This window comes from Bemisia tabaci, chromosome 2 (assembly GCF_918797505.1).
Source record: "Bemisia tabaci chromosome 2, PGI_BMITA_v3".
Classification (NCBI taxonomy): Eukaryota; Metazoa; Arthropoda; class Insecta; order Hemiptera; family Aleyrodidae; genus Bemisia; species Bemisia tabaci.
The window spans coordinates 60,546,307-60,560,397 of NC_092794.1; the positions used below are offsets into that span (position 1 = coordinate 60,546,307).

The 14,091-nt window shown below is 39.6% G+C and overlaps 1 protein-coding gene across 3 annotated transcripts in view; it reads left to right on the forward strand.

The window, feature by feature from the left end:
- The window catches only part of ckn (CRK like proto-oncogene, adaptor protein), a 283,105-nt gene that overhangs the window by 126,881 nt on the left and 142,133 nt on the right, over window positions 1-14,091 (forward strand). The window contains exon 1 of one of the 3 annotated variants that reach the window (XM_019059605.2): window positions 7,750-7,874. The exons of the other annotated variants lie outside the window; for them this stretch is intronic. The gene's annotated coding sequence lies outside the window, so the exon portion shown is untranslated. Of the gene's footprint in view, window positions 1-7,749; window positions 7,875-14,091 lie in introns of those variants that run through there. 3 annotated transcript variants of the gene reach the window in all.

Sequence of the window (14,091 nt, forward strand, 5' to 3'; positions counted from 1 at the left end):
AGTTTTTGACTACGATCTCCTCGCGCTGAAAACACAACGCGACGGATCGTGTTGTAGGTAAACAACGATTGAAAACTATCGTAAAGTGACATCGCTTGAGTAGTTTTTTCTTAAGAACCCATCGCCCTCAAGTACGATTGTATTTCCATGTTTATCACATTTTTCTTCAGTTTTATTTTGAATGCCACAATTTCATAAAATCAGGATTGCATAGTCAGGAAATATCGGGAAAACTGGGAAATGCCAGGGAATTTTGAAAAGTCAGGGAAAACCTGGAAATGTCAGGGAAAATGACGAAAATGTCTAGGAAGAATTGTTAAGCCACCATTTGCTTTCTAGAATGGGCTTAACGTTTCGAACAATATTTTGCCTGAAAACTATTTCTAATTAAGTCTTTTTGACCATCTGGCATATCTTCAATTGTTAGGGAATTTCGCAAAATGTGTCAGGAAAATGTCAGGGAATTTCATTTTCTAGATTCGATGGCAACCCTGTAAAGTATGTAATTTAGATCGTCGCGTGCATACGATTTTTTACAAAGTATTGTGGCACTGGAAAAAAAAGTCTATTGGATCTAGAGTCCAGGCTCTTAAAAAACTGGACATGAAAAAATACTCTTCTTGATCCAAGCGATTTTTCGCATGAATCAAAATGAAATCCGCTTAAATTAAGAGGCTTTTCGCTCGATTTTAGCAAAAATCCGATTAAATCAAGAGTATTTTTTCCGGTCAATTTTTAAGATTCTGGACTCTAAATCTAAGAGACTTTTTTTTCCAGTGGGCCATTTTACGTAGCATATTCAATTACGTTATTTAGAGGACATTGTGGTGGGCAAAAAAAGCTTCTCTCCCCTTCCCAATCCTTACTCCATGAATCGAGTGAATTTGACTTTTTGGGAAAAATTAAAGTAACGCTGTCTGAAAATACGGTGGTTCTAAACCAAACATTTTTTAATTTAACATCTCTTCAATGTGAAATTTCAAACATTAAGATTGCCGATGATGTAAAAATTTTAAACCAGAGATGTGCTAAAATCTGCTGTTCTAAGCGCGGACCCTATATCCAACGTCAGAATGACATTTCATCTCGTCATATTGCGTCAAGAGGGATCTCATGTCAAGTAGAAAAACTGCTAATGGAGCTCTTACTTGCGTGGATCCGATTGAAGTTCCAATAATGAAAGTTTCCATGGACCACGTCACGTATGTAGGTGACGTTGTCCCAGTCTGAAATTCGTTCTCAACCCAGGAAGTGCATTTAATATTAACGCATTTTATGACGTCCATCCACCCCTTACGTCACCATTGCCCCCATTTGTGAAATCGCATAGGCCACCTCCACTCGCATAAGCTTTATGGAACTGCGTGTGTACACGGCGTACAAAAAGTGAAAGCACCATCCTCATCGGGTGCGATCTTATGTCAGTTTTGCTTTCTTTACATTTGGACCAAGTTCATCAGGAAGGAACCAACTCTCAATAAGTTGAAACTGAGAAAAAGAGGTTTGAAGTTTTATTCCTGCATTAAAACTCAATGCAGAAAATAAACTTCAAACCTCTCTTTTCACAAACTAATTTCCTTTTTTGACTTTCAGATTTCGGCAAGAGAAAATAAACGACTTGTAGAACTCGGAAACATTAACTCAATTTTTTCGAGAATGTGGGTTGATTCCTTTCTGATAAACGCGGTCCATTTTATTTGGTGCCAAATCGTTCAAATATTTTAGTCTCACTAGACCGACTAATCGAATACACCAATATCCGTGTCGAACATAAACAAAGATTACCGCCGCGCCGCACGGTGGATCGAGTCAATGGTAGAGGTCGGTCATGGGCGACAAAAAAAAAAGTCTGATTCTAAATATTTTTTCTTGGTTTTCTAGTAGTTAAGCTTCCAAAATGAATGTATCCACGGTTCTAGGATCTTTGAACCCTTCCGCTTTGACATGCGAGTTGCCTAAAGCTGACATTGCAGGTGGTATCAAATTTGCCGACTAATTCTCAAGGTTTTATTTCGTTTTTGCATGAGTTCTGTGGCAGATAAATCAAAATTTCAATTAAACATGCTTATTCTCCTCCCTTTAAGGAACATTTTGGTATATCATTAATGTGCATTGGCATATTTTTAGGAGGACCAAAATCACCTCCAAAGCTTGCTTTAAAAAAACGCCCAAAAAAATGTTAAAATAGCTCGATAAAAAAATGTCCACAAGTGTCCGCAAAATCCTTTGTTGGGTTGCCTCCTGTACACTATCAGGAATGATATTATGTAATAATTAGCCGCTAATATCCGCTAATCTGCGAAAACGGTCCGTTTGAATGATAGGAAGTCGCGTCTGCTGGGAATCCGATCTTGCTCTATTGTCATCAATAAAATCGTGCATCACACGATATCCTTCAATCTCGATAATTTTTCTACTGATTACTGATTTTGGCTTACTTGTTGATATTTTTGGACGATACATTAACCTTCTGTTAGTCTTTGAAGCTGATTCGATCAGCGTTATACTGTACGATAAAGTTTAAGGTGTATGTTTTGCGCATTGTATATTTCACACGTCCCGTTTCTTGCAAAATGTCTGCAACATACCAAGAACTCTTTCATGAGCTCCATACAAATAAAATTTCAACTTTTTCCCCCTTGGAGGATGACAATACTTTCTCTACCCTAGGGTAGCGAAAAAGTAAAAATTGGTGGTGGGTTAAAAAAGAAGAAATACAAGAAATTTCTTCAAGAGACAATAGTCCTTCTCAGAGGTTCTTCAAGGGATCAGAACTTGCATGAAAAATAATTTTCCTCCTATTTTAAAATTTATTCAATAAATATGTTTCAAACTTCACTCCAAACATTGAGGAACAAAACGAAATAATGGAAGTTGATATAATTTTTTTTTTCCCTGCACATTCAATTTTTTTATGTGGTGATAAGTACCTATAACAATATTCTAGGATGACTCGATAAAAAGAAGCTACAGTATATACATCTCTTTTTTATTTCTTTAATATATTGATCTATTTTTTGAAATATGAATATTTGTTGAATAACTGAAAGAGTAGAAAGTTCATAAAAATGAAAACGTCAATTGACTGGCTGGAGGAAAACAGAAGAAAAATGAACATTATCAGAATGTTCCGTATATGTGTCAGTATGCAATTGCGAGAAACCAATTAACATGAACAAAAAACTATGTTAGCAGAAATTGAAAGAAATATGGCAACCTTCGTGGTGAGGGGGCTGTAAAGCCGCCCTACCTCACTCCTCAAGTAATGTTCTTGAGTCAAGTTCTGCAAAATTATTCTTTATGTAAGATGCTTACGGTCCCATTTGCCGAAAGTAACGTGAAAAAACAGCTATCAAGGATCCCAATTTCAATAGTCATGAAAAAGTGTGTCAAACTCTTATTAAAACTCGTTCTTCGGCTGAAATATGATCAAAAGTGGAATCTACGACGAAAAATACATTAGATCAGTGTAATTTGCTCTATTCTAAGGGTGGGAAATCTCCGTAATCAGAGAAAATAAGACGCGTGATGCGCGATGACCGACCCTTCCCATTGACTCGATCCACCGTGCGCCGTAGCTATACTTTTCGGAGAGTAGTAAGTGAATGCATCACTATACCGATCTTAAATCTGCGATAGTCATATTTCTGAACAAATATGAGGGGCGTCACTGTAAGGCAGCACTGTTTTCCATCAGACATTTTGAATTTGGCCCTGCACTGAGAAAAAAAGTTCGGTAAATCCGAACTAGTTTGGTTCATATGGAACCAAGATTTTGTTCGGTACACACAATCGAATTATTTGGTCTGCTCAGCCGAACTTTTCGGTCCACTGAACCGAACAATTCGGTTGAACATACCGAATAATTCGGTTGTGTGTACCGAACAAAATCGTGGTTCCATATGATCCAAACTAGTTCGGATTTACCGAACTTTTTTTTCTCAGTGTGTTTTCGGTAATTTTGGTCAATTTTGATCCATCTCGGAATTTCATTAGAGATATTTGAAACATGTCCACCCCCGAGCAATTTTTAAGCGCTTCCTGCATTAGGGTGGCCCTTTTTTTGGACTTTTTGGAATTTAATGAGCAGCACCCCCTAGATTGGTTCTATTTGATGTAAAAACACTGTAAAAAAAATTTGAGGCCTTTACGTCAAGGGTAAATGGTGCCGAAAACAGGGGAAAGATGCAGCGCGTAAAACTGAAGAAGCGCATTTTTACGCTTTTCGCCGATTTGACTGCCGTTTTTAAGGGAGTTGTAGATGCTCAACACCCATTATTGATGGTGTTTCTAACACAACTTTTTGCGTAGATTTAGGATATTTTAACAGATTTGGCCTCAGGTAATTACCTACCCCCCTTACGGTAGGCTAAAGTGGCCCCAAAACGTCATTTAAGCTCCCGAAATCGCTTTTTTCCGAAGTTCGGCGCTTGTTACGGGCAAATGCAAAGGCTTCAAGAACTATAATTTTCTTGTATGTGGTACAACTTATTCCGTAGATTAAGTATATTATAACATGTTTGACCTCAGGTAATTACCTACCCCCCTTACGGTAGGCTAAAGTGGCCCCAAAACGTCATTTAAGCTCCCGAAATCGCTTTTTTCCGAAGTTCGGCGCTTGTTACGGGCAAATGCAAAGGCTTCAAGAACTATAATTTTCTTGTATGTGGTACAACTTATTCCGTAGATTAAGTATATTTTAACATGTTTGACCTCAGGCAATTACCCCTCCCCCCTCCCCCGCCCTGCGCACAGTAGGTTGAGGGGGCACTGAAACGCGATTCAAGCTCCTGGAATCAGATTATTTCAAAGTTAGGCGCTCGTTACTTGCAATTTAAAAGACTGGAAGAAGCATAATGTTCCTCCACGTATAAAATAACTTTCAAATGCACAAATTTTAAGAAAAATACTGAGGAAGGGTGTAAAAAAAACTTACAATGACTTTGGTTAGTCCGCTCTACAGTTTCTTCCGTAAAGTTGATTTTTTAACATTGGGAAAAGCTTTCCGATAATAACACAGACATCAGAGATACCCTTGAGCTCGATTCGCTAAGCTCAAATTGTCCTCTAAAGAGGTAAATTTTGAGTGAATAAATCGCTTTCATCATCCAGCGCGCGTGGTGAAAAGCACCTGGTGCGTATATTACCGGATTGGAGCCAAATTCTCCTAGGAAATATTTTGCTAAAATTGATTGAATTTTGATACCGTAGCTACAAAAGCTACGGTATCAAATCTCATGAGCCATTTGTGGTACCTGATCCCTGAAGCTGCAGCGTTTTCTTTCTTTGACAGAGATATTTCTGTTGAGTGCAAACGGAAAATGGTAACTGCTTTATCTAAAGAAAACCCTCTCGAAGATGGCGAGAAGAAAACAAAACTACAATCAGCAGAAGACATTTCAGGAAAAGATGTTTCCAATTTTATTTCTTGTTCGTCATATAAATTGTTTGAGCGATTCCATCTCTCGTCAAACTTTCTTAAAGAAGATCCATCAACATGGCTAGAAAATCCTCAGTACCTCAAAAATCGCGAAATTGTGAAAAAAATCAAGGTTGTCAACGACACAGCCGAACGCGGCGTTAAATTGTTTGAAGAGTACAGCCAGAAACTCACGAAATCGGACGAAGAGCGGCAACGGATTCTTCAGGTTGTTAGCGATTATCGGAAAGCTTTTCCCAATGTTAAAAAATCAACTTTACGGAAGAAACTGTAGAGCGGACTAACCAAAGTCATTGTAAGTTTTTTTTACACCCTTCCTCAGTATTTTTCTTAAAATTTGTGCATTTGAAAGTTATTTTATACGTGGAGGAACATTATGCTTCTTCCAGTCTTTTAAATTGCAAGTAACGAGCGCCTAACTTTGAAATAATCTGATTCCAGGAGCTTGAATCGCGTTTCAGTGCCCCCTCAACCTACTGTGCGCAGGGCGGGGGAGGGGGGAGGGGTAATTGCCTGAGGTCAAACATGTTAAAATATACTTAATCTACGGAATAAGTTGTACCACATACAAGAAAATTATAGTTCTTGAAGCCTTTGCATTTGCCCGTAACAAGCGCCGAACTTCGGAAAAAAGCGATTTCGGGAGCTTAAATGACGTTTTGGGGCCACTTTAGCCTACCGTAAGGGGGGTAGGTAATTACCTGAGGCCAAATCTGTTAAAATATCCTAAATCTACGCAAAAAGTTGTGTTAGAAACACCATCAATAATGGGTGTTGAGCATCTACAACTCCCTTAAAAACGGCAGTCAAATCGGCGAAAAGCGTAAAAATGCGCTTCTTCAGTTTTACGCGCTGCATCTTTCCCCTGTTTTCGGCACCATTTACCCTTGACGTAAAGGCCTCAAATTTTTTTTACAGTGTTTTTACATCAAATAGAACCAATCTAGGGGGTGCTGCTCATTAAATTCCAAAAAGTCCAAAATAAGGGCCACCCTATTCCTGCATACATTTATCTCCTCTTAACTCAAAAGCCGAGTTGGATCGGGGCTGTACAAATCTCTTCTGCACAAAAATTGGCACAATTTCCTCAATCGAACTGATTATTTTCCAAATCACGTAAGCACCAAAATTGCAAATGCGAGGAATGAAAAACCCTTTATTCGCTTTGTTGGCAGTCTTCGAATTCCAAAAAATGTATGGTCTCTCAGAAGGCCATTTTGAAATAAGACATGATTGACTATACCAGAGAATTCAAAGAAACAACCCCTCCACCACTAAAATGGACGTATTTCTGTCAAACGGTACTATGTACATTATGACATGAGCCCTGTTACGCATATTTTCTTATAGGTCTCCGGGCTCATGTCTTAATGCACATAGTTCCGTTTGATAGAAATACGTCCAAATAGAGGTTGGCGCTCACGGGATTAGGAATATAATCGGTTCAATTCGGAAATCCTTACCCTGCGAAAAGGTCACAAAAATGCGTCAAGCCAATACAATTTAGAAATTCCTTTTCCGTTTTCGACCTCTCATTTTGAAAATTTTCTAATTTTTTTCGAATATTTTTCTTGCGCCACCGTAGATTGTCTTAACACCTCGTGCGGCGCTTGTTGATTTTCTACATCCCTGGCCCTGGGTTCGATGAGTGCACTGAAACTAAAACTCCGGCCGTGGAAGCCGTGCTTACGGGCTATACACACAATATCCGGCAATCGAAGCTACGGCTCCAGCACCCGGAACTTTCGGCCTCTCCCGGAACGGACGGTACACGGAGAAAAAAACTTCGTGCGTGGGACCCGAAGTTCAAGTCATATGGATCTCTGAAGTTTTCGGATTGAGCATCTGAACAGGTCCAGCTGCTAAGGTTTGGATCACTAAGCTGAAACTTCAGTTCTTACATCTGAAGTACTTCGGTTTTCACATCCGAACAACTTCGGCTCCTACATCCGAAAAACTTCAGTTCTCACATCTGAAGTACTTCAGATGTAAGAACTGGAGTTTCAGATGTGTGATCCGAACCTTGACAGCTAGACCTAAAGTGTTCAGATGCTCAATCCGAAAACTTCAGAGATCCATATGACCTAAACTTCGGGTCCCACGCACGAGGTTTTTTTCTCCGTGTATGTCTGTATAGTCTGTAATTTTTTTTCAGTGTGAGTGAAATTGGCAATTATAGACATTTGAATCGGTAGATTCGGCAACAGAGCTGAACTTTCTGCCTGGCTTTATTACGGCGATAAGAGCTCGTGTCAATCTGTCTCCGAAGTTCGGGCCGCTTCGGCTACCGATCATTGACGAATGACTGCCACTCGCAACTCGAGGTAGCTCTCATCAGTAGCGCGTCGCACCGCATGCCACCACCGCGGCTAATAACGAAGCGGATGTTGTCGCGTCGCAGAGTGTCAAGTGCTCCGGTTACATCGTGAAAATTGTAATTGTTACATTGTAATTCTCGATTATATTCTAAATGGATAGGGCGCCTCCAGATAGGTCAAGAATCAAAGGACCATAACTTTGTCTTCAACAAAATTTCTCGCTAAACAAGTAGCAAATGTTAAGACAGTCAGAAATCAGCTTATACGTCTCGCTCTCCAAAAAACCGCTATAGGTAGCAGGTCTTAAACTGGCCCCCGAAAACGAAGTATCTTCGACAAACGGTTAGAGTTGAGTGTTCCAAAAATATCCTTTCTTCTCTTACGCATAGTGCTTCTACTAGGTACCGCTAAAACGAATTCAGTTGTCTAAGAATTTAATTTGATCGCAATATTTGATCAATTTGATTGGGTGCGATTTGACGCAAGTAAATTCAGTTGTTTTTTTGTCAAACGGGAAATTCGAATTTTCAAGCATAGGTATAAGCGGCAAACTGCCCATTTAGACATAAATTAATAATATTTCGATTTCATTATGTTTTAGTACGTGACGGACTGATCATTAAACCTCTTACCCCGTTTAGTGGCCCGAGAATTTCTTGATCCTGTTCCATCACCGGCCTGTCATTGTCAGTTCATTGCGTCATGTGTGGTGATAATAGAATCCACTATTTTTTTTATCAGAAATTTAAATACTACGACAATGTGGAACCTCTTATTAATTTCAGGGTGACCTTCAGGGTTGCGTGACGCAACCGAACGCTTAGAGCGCCTTCAAATCTGGCGATACCTCTCGCTTCTCCGGGAGGTTAGTTTAGTTGCGTGACCCAACTGAACGCTTAGAACGCCTTCAAATCTGGCGATACTTCTCGCTCCGCCGAGAAGTTAGTTTTGTTGCGTGACCCAACCGAACGCCTAGAACGCCTCCAAATCTGGTGATACCTCCCGCATTGTCGAGGAGTTAGTTTAGTTGCGTGACCCAGCCGAACGCTTTGAACGCCTTCAAATCTGGCGATACTTCTCGCTATTCCGGGAGGTTAGTTTAGTTGCGTGACCCAACTGAACGCTTAGAACGCTTTCAAATCTTGCGATACCTATTTCTCCTCGATTATCAAGAATTAACGGACCAAGTTTCAAGTTCGGGATTCTCAGTTTTCTGCTAAAAAATAAAATTCTAGAGGAAAAAAGGCAACGTGGCTTAGTTCGTCCAATTATTGTGTGAAAATCTACCTTAATAAACAACGAAAAAGACTCGGATAACCAGAGTCGGAGCCATCCCCCCCCCCCCCCGTTTTTTAGGCTCTCATTCGAGCCTCGGTATGACCACTACATACTTCTGCCGCAGGGCAATGGGGAGGAAAGGAGCCGGTCAACTCAAGAGATGCCTAATCTGCTGTGCTAAGGAAGAACATTGTATGTACGTTGGAATGTTGCTGAGAATCCCCCTATAAAATATGAATTTCAGAGGAAAGCCACGAAATAATTGCTTTGAAATATTCAGAACCCTCAGATCAAATTGCGAACAAAATTCTCTGAAAAATCGAAGAAAATAATTTCTCAAGTTTCCCAGGGAATTCGTGTCATATAGCTGGAAATTTGGTCATTTTTAAAGGCTCTTGCAGCGTTTTTCCTCATATCATGGCAGTCCAGGGATCTTGTAGAGCAATCTTTTGTGCTATGAAAAAACGCCGTATGAACCTCAAGGCATTGCCACATTTTCTTTGCTTGAATATGATTTTATTGAGAAAGTTGTAAATATTTGTATTCAATTTTTTCAGAAAATTTTGTTCGAAATTTAACCTAAAATATCCGAAAACTTCAAGGAAAAGTATGCGTAACGTTCCTCAAAAATACATTTTTTATCGGAAGAAATTTGGCAACTCTGGAATGTTTATATGACGTTTTTCCATAGCGCGGCAGTCTGGTGGAGTAATGGAAAGTCTGCGGCGTCGATGCTAAAATGATTTATTGTCCGGGTTCGTTGGTGTTGTTAACTATATGTAGAATCCGTGGTTTTGCGGGCACGCAGCTAACGCGCGGGACGCACAGGGTTCTCGGCGATGGATGTGGTGAATTTCCCTGCTGAAAACCCCCGTAAGAGTTGATGAAATGTCGATAATTACTAGTTACCTCAGCCCTTGGTCTTCTAATGTAGTTTGCGGGCAGTTGAATGGGGAGCCCCGATATCTCCAAGGCGCATTTGTTTTCCCATGCAAGTGTAACCTCTCCCTTCCTTTCCTGTGCGTTCAAGTTGAAGTTCATTCGTGAACTTATTTAACATTTTTAAAGGAACTGATTTTTATCGTGAAAAATTCAAATGGTTCATTTGCGCTGGTCCCAGAATCTTATTTTGTTACTTGATTCTTGTACATCGGCTAAAAATAAGAAGATCCGTCCTAACAGCAACTTTTTGTGTTGAATATCAACCGAGATATCGCGCTTTGAAAAATTCGGTTTAAGACGTCATTCACTGCAGTAGTGACACCCTTAATTCTTTTATCTTCCTTTCATCAGACACACGTTTTCACTGGTTACACTCAACGTGTAAGTCGAATGAAAGCAAGGTGGAAGCAACTAAGGGTGTCACTACCGCGGTGGATGACGTCTTAAACCGAATTTTTCAAAGCGCGATATCTGTGTTAATATTCAACGGAGAAAGTTGCTGTTTAGATAGATCTTAATATTTTGAGCTTATCGACCAGAATCAAGCATCAAAATACGATTCTAAGACCAGCGCAACCGACCAATTTGTAAAATATGTTTCGTACCGTCTCTGAACTTTCATTTTTGAAACCAGAATCATGATTGCATAATTCAATGTTTTTAAGGAAGGCTTCGAGAATTTCCCAATGTAACGTCAAACCCGGAGACGTTTCAAGGAGAAAGAAGAAAGACCCTTCAAGTCAAACCGTCGGATCGAACTCTCATTGTTAATTTAGAAGGCCCAATGTCGTTGAGGAAAGGGGAGATTTTCGAAACGACGATATGATCTGAATGGAGCAAAATCTCTTGGAACAGCCGTCCCCTCTGCTAGCTATTTATTCATCATGGTTCATTTGAGAGCTTGCTTTTAAAAGTTTCGAAACTCGCCCGACCTAGCTCATATGCGCCTTGTCTGCGCTTTATTCCTCTCCGTTTTATTCTGAATACTCCTTGATAGCAGAAACCATGATTGTCTCCAGTTGATAAGACATCCAGAAAACATTTTGTCACACAACAAACGAATGTGGGTACTCATTCATGAACACATTTTTTGTTTCTTTGAGAGACTCACATTTCATTTTGAATACTTGAGACTTTGGTTTCCGTGCACTCTTGTTTCAATTTTATTTCGGTAAAATATTTAATCCATTTCAGAATTTGAGAGAGAGAAAAAATCATCCCGCAAAATGTAATCAAGCTCCTACATTTTTCGAAAGGTCACAGTACTTAAGTACTGCTTACTTAGAGATTACCGTGGAATTCGGAAAAACTTGGACACCATCAGCTCCCTGAACCTTTATACATGCCCCCTCCCTTCCCTTTACGATGGCAGTATGCCAATGGCCAATGGTTAATGAAAATAGGCAGTATGAAAGAAATTATGTAGATCAGCGGTGCTGGTAAGTTCACATCTTTCCCACCGTGTCGTGGCCTTCCACCAGTTCCACTACCAGTTTTCCTGAGGATTTTTTTCTCCGTTCATTCATTCTTTTTCACCCCAGCGTTGCCAATCTCTGATTTTTATTGTTGCCCCCTTCTGATTAAAGTGACCAGTCAGTTGAGAAATCTGGAATGTTAGGGCACAATATAAATAAAGCTTGAAGTTTCGGAAAGCCGCGAAGCTTCATGCGAGCTATCAGATGTTCACCTCCTAGCGTTTCTTCGAAATGAGCTCGTTATGTGAATTGACAATGAGTAAGGGACACCTTTCTACCCCGGCTTTTAAACATTTTGAATTTTACTTTGGATGCGTGATAAAGTTTTCAGATGATGCGATAAAATTTAGATACTACACATGGGTTTAAATAGGGAAAAAGGCTGATTTTTCAGCACAATCTGGCAATCGAGATGCGTGAAATAATAAATTTACCATCGGAGGACGGATACGTCCGAAACAGTAACAGTAAAAAAATCTTGAATGCTTCATGAAGTTTATCTTTTATTTCCTCTTACAAACGCAAATGAAACAAAAGGAAATACATTTTTTCGATAGAACTGTATAATCCGCCAAGTTTTCCTGTGTAGTTTTTCTTGTTTTTATTCTTCACCGCAACATTTGCTCTCGTTTTATTGTGTAACTTCAGCCTGTAATTCGGGTGGTTGCAGCGGAATCGCCTAGATCCTTCGAGTTGAAAAGATGCCAATTTGGGTTACACTGCCTGGTTTGGATAAAAAAAAAAACGCCGTATGAACATTCAAATTCTAATCGCCCCCGATAAAATATTTATTTTTGAATAAAGTTCTGAATAGTTTTACTTGGAATTTTCAAATGCTATGGATCAGCCTGCTATTAAGATACTCCAAAAAATTGGAACAAAATACTCATTAGTTTTATTAGGAAATTCAAGTTTTATGAATTAAAATTCGGCAACGCTCGAAAGCGCAGAAGGTGTTTTCCCCTAGCTTGGCAGTATTGCCATTGGGTTATCGGTAAACTTGAACTTATTCCCAATCGACTCCTCTATTTTATGCATTTTTGAAAATTTTATCATCCTTATTAATGGCGTCCCCAAAACCGTTCTCAAGTTAGCAGATGCAACGACAGGATTTCGATGGTGAATTTATCACCGATGCTGATGAGTCGTAAATCTTATCATCTAGTTCGAGCATGCGCGGTCCGCTGGCCGTCGAGCCAATGGAAGGCCTGGCCGGGGATTATGCAGGACATAAATGAATTCTTCCCATTCCCGCTGTGTGGTCCCGCATTAAATCCCTCAGAAATGACCGTGCCCAATAAAAAGGGCAGAGAAATAGTATTTTCATCTCTCGCTTCGATTGAATTTTACTATTTGACCTTCGCGTGCTCAATTTGCTCTTTACGTTACGTTTCAAGTCGCCCGAGACGAGGCTTGCCTCCTTGTGGGAGGTTCCTTTCCTCTCCTCTTCTCTCTGTGCGCTCAATTCAAGTATGTCTCCGTTTAAAGTCCCATCCATCCATCCATCCATCACTTTCGCACTACATTATAATGCTCAGTTCGGAATGCTGTAGACATAAGTTGGGCTGAAAGTTGTTCGACTCTCTTTTTAAGGTACCCCCTATAGAATTATAATCATGATCTTACCGCTTCTGAAACCGCCTGAACATTTGGCCGTATTTATGTTGAATGGAACTTAGCACGTAGGATTTGCGCAGTGATTTTATTTAATTTATGAGTGCATAATTACACCGCGTTAAGCAGAAAGGAATCAAGCCACATCCGCTGTTGCCAAATTTAATTTTTTGCATGAAAACGGATGTGCGGATTTTTGTGAAAATTTCAGCGAATCGTCTGTAAAGTACAAAGCGAATTCCTTAAAATTTTGAAAGGAATCTGTACAACCGTTCTCTTTTTTTATTTTACAAATTAAATTGCCCAATTTAATTTATCAATGATGTGGCTTGGTTCCTTTCTGGTAACCGTGGTCCAATTTTGTTCTCAAGAAAAGCATGTCTACGCTTTGAAAGTAGTTAGTATGACAGAGTTCAGTATTTTAACGTCATACCTAAAATAGTTTGATTGTAATTTTTTTAATTTCAAGTTCTTTTAAGTTTTTTTTTTTCGATTTTAGTATACTGTCAAAAATGATGAAAGAGCATTTGATAATTTCAGAGTTAGAGGTGGTGATAGGTTATTCTAGCATTAGCAGTGGCATACGAGAATTTTTCGCCAAGAAAAAACATAATATTTAGTTCCTAACTGCCGAAAACAGGTAGACAACTCCAATCACAGTAACGTGTATCCTGATGGAAATAAATTCTCCTAAGCATCGTATAGCTTTTTTCGGAATTCGCAATACCCCTATAGTGAAGGATAAGGCTTCGAGAACCATGGTTGGCTGCACACTTTCGGAGCAACTTGTCTCTTCTCTCGAGAGCAGTGTTTTCTACAATGCCCTTCGAGTTCCTGAACGAACTTGAACGATCCGTACGTTGCAATGATTGTCATCTTTATGGCCTCTAAATCTGTTTCTTATCATTAGTAAGCCGCAAACCACTTCGACGGGTGTTGTGAAATTAAACCGCCGTAATATTCTGGATCGTTCGCTTGCATCTAACTACAGTTTGCTACATTTTACTAATCTTTCGGGTGTAAC